Below are 6,803 nucleotides of genomic sequence, written 5' to 3'. Positions count from 1 at the left end.
TGTGCATTTTATGAATTTCAAAAGCTTCAAGACAGAAATATAACTTACACGTACCAGTGAGTGTTGCTGTTACACAGAATCTCAATTACATTACGTAGCTTCAACGAAAGAGACACATACAAATCATATCACTTCACCTACCAGTTCAAGCGAGTAAAATGTAATGCGCGCCTTTCTCCTGCTGCTTTTAGCGCGAACCAGCTCGGTGGTAGCCAACGCCGTCTAGTGACACTTGGAGTATCTCGCAAGTCTCTGGCCAACAGGTGCTACAAATAATTACTCTGATTAAGCTATCATACTTAAATCTCAACAGGAATCAAATGAACGTAAACGCTACGTGAATAAAAAATACAAAATAATTAATAACTCACGCTCAGACAATGTGGCACATATCGACTTCTACATCTACATCAACACACTACGAGCCACCTTATGGAGTGTGGAGGAGGGTACTATGTGTACCGTTGTCCAATCTCCCCCTCCCCCTTTGTGTTACAGTAGCGAATGCAGAGAGTAGGAAGAATGACTGCTGGTAAGCATCTGTGTGAGCTCGGATCTCTCCCATTCTACCATCATGGCCTTTGCGAGAGATATGCACAGGAAGAAGCAATATTTTAGTTAAGTCTTCTAAGACTGTTCCATATGCTGGAGTTGGATGAGCCTCTCTGTGACGCTTTCGTCCTTACTTAACAAAGCTGTGACGAAAGGTGCTGCTTTTCTTTGAGTCATTTCTGTTTCCTGTCACTCTTTTCTTGGAGGAGTCAATACGCCTGTTATAAACAATCTGTAGGGACACTGACAGCATTATTTCAATACAGGAAATAACAGCACGAAATTTCAAAATTATCTCTAAACTGAGAAGCGTTCTCCCAAACAGTAGGGCACAGTAAAGTGTTTCATGGTTGTAATTTACGCACAAATGTGAGGAAAAAAGTTTGGATTGAACTCGGCAGTGATTCTTTGTAGTTTCGTAAACTCTTGTGTACAGGTGCCCTCATGACGATGAAATACGTTACAAAACAAAACACGGAATATATGCCAATAAGCCGAAGTATTATGAAAGCCAGCTTAATAGCTTACTGGTCCATCTTTAGAGCGCAAAACAGCAGAGAATCTGTTGTCATGGATTCGACAGATCGTTGGTATGTTTCCGGGGATATGTGGCACAATTCCCGTAAATTACCATGCTGTGGTTTATGAGGGGTTCGTCCCCAATAGGATTCCAGATGTATTTGACCAGGTGCAGATCAGGGGCTTTTGGTGGCCAAGACGTCAACGTGAGTTCACTATCATGCTTCTCAAACCACTGTAACATGACACTGTCGTTGTTACATGGACAGTTAACTTGCTACAGGGAAACATCATTATCGGAGGAGACATCAAGCATGAATGGATGCCGGCAGTCCTTAATAATGTTGAGGTAGTCCACTGTTGTCATGGTGCCTTCAATTGCTACCGCAGGTCCCATGGAACTCAGGTAAATAGTATCGTACATCCGCCACCAACTTGTGTCCATGCTACATCGCACTTTTTGAGTTGCCATTTGGCTGGATGATGGCATATCCGGTAACAACAATCGACATGTAACAAGTAATGACATTTATCCGACCAGGTGACACTTTTACACGGATGCACACTGTAATATCAGTGATCCTGAGCTCACTGCAATTGCAGCTAACTACGCCACTGGGTCAACATTGGTACATGTTGGGGTTGTCTGCTATGCAGCCTCATCTTCAGTACTGTGCGTTCAACATTGTCTTCAGAAATACTTATTCCTGCACTAGCACCGTACTCAGTTGTCAGAGATGTCACATATCATCACCTATACTACTTTGTAAAATGAGAACGTCTCTGATCTCCACGTGTTGTAAAGAGATGTAGACAACCAGCACCTGGTCACCTATTCGTAGTTTCACTATCCTTCAACCTGATTCCATAGATGCTCCCAGCAGTAGCAGCAAGCAGCAGACTAGTTCGTCATCCCCAAGATGCTCATTCCCAGATGCCCGACATAACACTCTGTCCCTTGTCAAAGTGGTTTATGTCATTGGGCGACCTGTAGTGTCGGTAGATTGATTCCTCAATCGTCTCTGCTCAGGTTATACACTTCCATTATTACATCATGTACCTCTGACATCATCAGGCAGCATTTAGTCTAGCGGTGGGCAATGGTCATAATGTTTTGGCTAATCAGTGTACATTTTACTTAAGACTATATGCGTGTATTTAATGTTCATTCCACTGATGCTTTCCTCTGTGTTGTCAGTGACTGAAGACACGAGTATTCAAAAGTTTGAGGCTCCTATCCATCCATCTTAATCAGCGGCCTACAAGGATATATTTATTATGTACTGAATATAATGTCAATGGGCAGTGGATGATACTTGAATAGCGTGAAAAAGTGGCAATATCGTAACCAATGAGGTTTATCCGAGGTGCGATTATTGCTAGTTGAAAACTCGGTGTCAGGGATTTTCTCTGCCTCGTGATGACTGGGTGTTGTGTGCTGTCCTTAGGTTTGTTAGGTTTTAGTAGTTCTAAGTTCTAGGGGACTGATGACCATAGATGTTAAGTCCCATAGTACTCAGAGTCATCTCTCCCAATACACCGCCTAGTGGACGTGAAATACCGTCCGCTACTGCAATTTTTTAGACCGGGAGACTCAAACGTTTATAAAGGGGGGCAGGGACAAAGAATCCAGTGAAATTTTTTTAAGTGCGTTGTCTGAAAACTACCTTGAGCAGTTAGACAGAGAACCGACTCTTGGCGATAACATATTAGACCTTCTGGTGACAAACGGACCCGAACTATTTGAAACAGATAACGCAGAACAGGGAATCAGCGATCCTAAAGCGGTTACAGCATCGGTGATTTCAGCCTTAAATAGGAATATTAAAAAAGGTAGGAAGTTTTTTCTGTTTAGCAAAAGTGACGAAAAGCAGATTTCAGAGTACTTGACGGCTCAACACAAGAGTTTTATCCCAAGTACAGATAGTGTTGAGGATTAGTGGACAAAGTTCAAAACCGTCGTACAATATGCGTTAGATGAGTACGTGCCAAGCAAGATCGTAAGAGATGGAAAAGAGCCACCGTGGTACAACAACCGAGTTAGAAAACTGCTATAGAAGCAAAGGAAACTTCACAGCGAACATAAACATAGCCAGAGCCTAGCAGACAAACAAACATTACACGAATCGAAATGTAGTGTGAGGAGGGCTATGCGAGAGGCGTTCAACGGATTCGAAAGTACAGTTCTATGTACTGACTTGGCAGAAAATCCTAAGAAATTTTTGTCTTATGTCAAAGCGAGGACAAAATGTCCAGACACTCTGTGACCAAAATGGTACTGAAACAGAGGATGACAGACTAAAGGCCGAAATACTAAATGTCTTTTTCCAAAGCTGTTTCACAGAGGAAGACTGCACTGTAGTTCCTTCTCTAGATTGTTGCACAGATGACAAAATGGTAAATATCGAAATAGATGACAGAGAGATAGAAAAACAATTAATATTGCTCAAAAGAAGAAAGGCAGCTGGATCTGATGGGATACCAGTTCGATTTTACACAGAGTACTAGAAGGAACTTGTCCCCTTCTTGCAGCGGTGTGCCGTAGGTCCCTAGGAGAGCGAAGCGTTCCAAAAGATTGGAAAAGGGCACAGGTCATCCCCGTTTTCAAGAAGGGACGTCGAACGGATGTGCAGAACTATAGACCTATATCTCTAACGTCGATCAGTTGTAGAATTTTGGTATACGTACTATGTTCGAGTATAATGACTTTTCTGGAGACTAGAAATCTACTCTGGAGGAATCAGCTTGGGTTTCGGAAAAGACGATAGTGTGAAGCCCAGTTCGCGCTATTCGTCCACGAGACTCAGAGGGCCATAGACACGGGTTTCCAGGTAGATGCCGTGTTTCTTGACTTCTGCAAGGCGTTTGATACAGTTCCCGACAGTCGTTTAATGAACGAAGTAAGAGGATATGGACTATGAGACCATTTGTGTGACTGTATTGAAGAGTTCCTAGATAACAGAACGCAGCATGTCATTCTCAATGGAGAGAAGTCTTCCGAAGTAAGAGTGATTTCAGTTGTGCCGCAGGGGAGTGTCGTAGGATTGCTATTCACAATATATGTAAATGACCTTGTGGATAACATCGGAAGTTCACTGAGGCTTTTTGCGGATGATGCTGTAGTATATCGAGAACTTGTAACAATGGAAAATTGTACTGAAATGCAGGAGGATCTGCGACGGATTGATGCATAGTGGCAATTAAATCTCAATGTAGATAAGTGTAATGTGCTGCGAATACATAGAAAGAAAGATCCTTTATCATTTAGCTACAATATAGCAAGTCAGCAACTGAAAGCAGTTAATTCCATAAATTATCTGGGAGTAGGCATTAGGAGTGATTTAAAATGGAATGACCATATAAAATTAATCGTCAGTAAAGCAGATGCCAGACTGAGATTCATTGGAAGAATCCTGAGGAAATGCATTCCGAAAACAAAGGAAGCAGGTTACTGTACACTTGTTCGCCCACTGCTTGAATACTGCTCACCAGTGTGGGATCCGTACCAGATAGGGTTGACAGAAGAGATAGAGAAGATCCAACGGAGAGCAGCGCGCTTCGTTACAGGATCATTTAGTAATCACGAAAGCGTTACGGATAAACTCCAGGGGAAGATTCCGTAAGAGAGACGCTCAGTAGCTCGGTACGGGCTTTTGTTGAAGTTTCGAGAACGTACCTTCACCGAGGAGTCAAGCAGTATATTGCTCCCTCCTGCGCATATCTCGCGAAGAGACCATGAGGATAAAATCAGAGAGATTAGAGCCAACACAGAGGCATACCGACAATCTTTCTTTCCGCAAACAGTACGAGACTGGATTAGAAGGGAGAACCTCCGCCACACACCTCCAGGTGGCTTGAGAAGTATGGATGTAGATATAGATATAGAAGTGTGTTGCTGTAATCTTCAGCACAATGAGTGGTTTGTTGCATCTCTCTATGATAGTCTATCCTGTGCACAGCTCTTCTCTGTGTAACTGTTTCAAGCTACACCCATTTAACGCTGTTTAATGTTGTCAGGTTTTGGTCTCTCCCACAATGTGTACCCCCGCACTCATTCATTTCCAAATGAACTATTCCTAGATAGATGTATCAGGATGGATCCAAAGGACATAATATTAAATGGTTTATTTATTATCCTATAAACATGTTTATATGTAATAGGTGCCATCATATAAATTTTATATACTGGGTGGTTGTAATTAAACTTTCCCTATTTAACGCTTTATAACACGGAAAATATTTACTGTATGAGTACCAAACGTGGTAGCATTAATGCCCAGAATATGGGGTGCATGATCTCCATCCATCACAGCGCCACCATTGAGCTCCAACTATAGCCACCAGGTTCCGTGGTCAGTCATCATGATTCATAGTCTCACATGTGTGACCAGTCTCAGTGAGCTTGATTGACGTGTCAACATGAGTTTGAACAAAAGGAGCAGGATATCATTGGTGAAGCTCTGTATCAAAACAACAGTATTGCTGCAGCTGCACTTCGAGAACATGACAGTCTGAAAGGATTAAGGAAGGGTCCTTCTCCACCACCTGGTGTGTGGAGCATGATGAAGAAGTTGGAATCAACTGGAGAACCAGGTGTCGCTCTGGGAAGAGGCCGACGACCGGTTGCACCACAGGTTGTTGATAAAATCGCAGGTGCTATTTCAGACAATGTTGCATGCAATTCCCAATCGTCAGCCACTTCACGTGCTGTGACACGACAGTCGAAAATTGAACAGTATACTGTAGAGAAGGTGCTCCGAAACATCCTCAAATAGTATCAGTACAAGATCCATATCGTACAGCAGCTTGCATCACAGGACACACAACGACATGTTGACTTCACTCTCCGCTTTCTCACAAGGATTGATATTGACGAGCGCTGGCCCTCGACCATTGTGTGGACAGATGAAGCTCAGTTTTCTCTGACAGGTGAGGAGAACACACACCGAATTGCCTAGTTTGGGGTTCTTCACCTCCAGTCACTGTGCATGAAGTTCCTCTGTATGGTGAACGTGTCACTGTATGGTGTGGCTTCAAAGCTACGTTCATCATTGGCCCATTATTTTTTTGAACAGGTTGGCGCTCAGTGGTCAGAGACATGTAGTGTGACTGGTCGGCGTTACTGCAGTATGCTTCGCCAGCATGTCATACCCGCCCTGCAGGAGAGAGACGCTTTATCAGCCGATCATTTCCCAATGCTTGACCGGCACGATCACCTGATATCAGTCCCTGTGATTTCTGGTTGTGAGCACATGTGCTGATCTGAAGCGCAGCATATCGAGAGAGATAGCCAGCATACCTATAGACATGCCTCGTTCTGCTGTGCAGAATGCAATCCTGCACTTTCAGACTCTTCTGGATACTCATGGGTGCCATATTGAGCCCCATTTGTAGCAGTAATGATACTGGTATGTAATGGTATGATATACTATAGCAGTCTGCAGCTCGTGGTCGTGTGGTAGCGTTCTCGCTTCCCGCGCCTGGGTTCCCAGGTTCGATTCCCGGCGGGGACAGGTATTTTCTCTGCCTCGTGATGACTGGGTGTTGTGTGCTGTCCTTAGGTTAGTTAGGTTTAAGTAGTTCTAAGTTCTAGGGAACTGATGACCATAGATGTTAAGTCCCATAGTGCTCAGAGCATTTTGTACCATAGCAGCACATTAAAAGTGTTTCAACTGAGATGATTTTGCGTTATTTCTCTTCCCCATGTCCTTGACATCAATGCTACCAAGTTT

At 43.4% G+C, this 6,803-nt stretch overlaps 1 pseudogene; it reads left to right on the top strand.

The window, feature by feature from the left end:
- Positions 1-2,393: 2,393 nt before the first annotated feature.
- LOC126472245 (U4 spliceosomal RNA) lies at positions 2,394-2,465 on the top strand (annotated as a pseudogene).
- The last annotated feature ends 4,338 nt before the right edge of the window (positions 2,466-6,803 follow it).

Source organism: Schistocerca serialis, chromosome 3, assembly GCF_023864345.2.
Source record: "Schistocerca serialis cubense isolate TAMUIC-IGC-003099 chromosome 3, iqSchSeri2.2, whole genome shotgun sequence".
In the NCBI taxonomy this organism is placed as follows: Eukaryota; Metazoa; Arthropoda; class Insecta; order Orthoptera; family Acrididae; genus Schistocerca; species Schistocerca serialis.
This window is presented reverse-complemented; position numbering and strand designations above follow the sequence as displayed.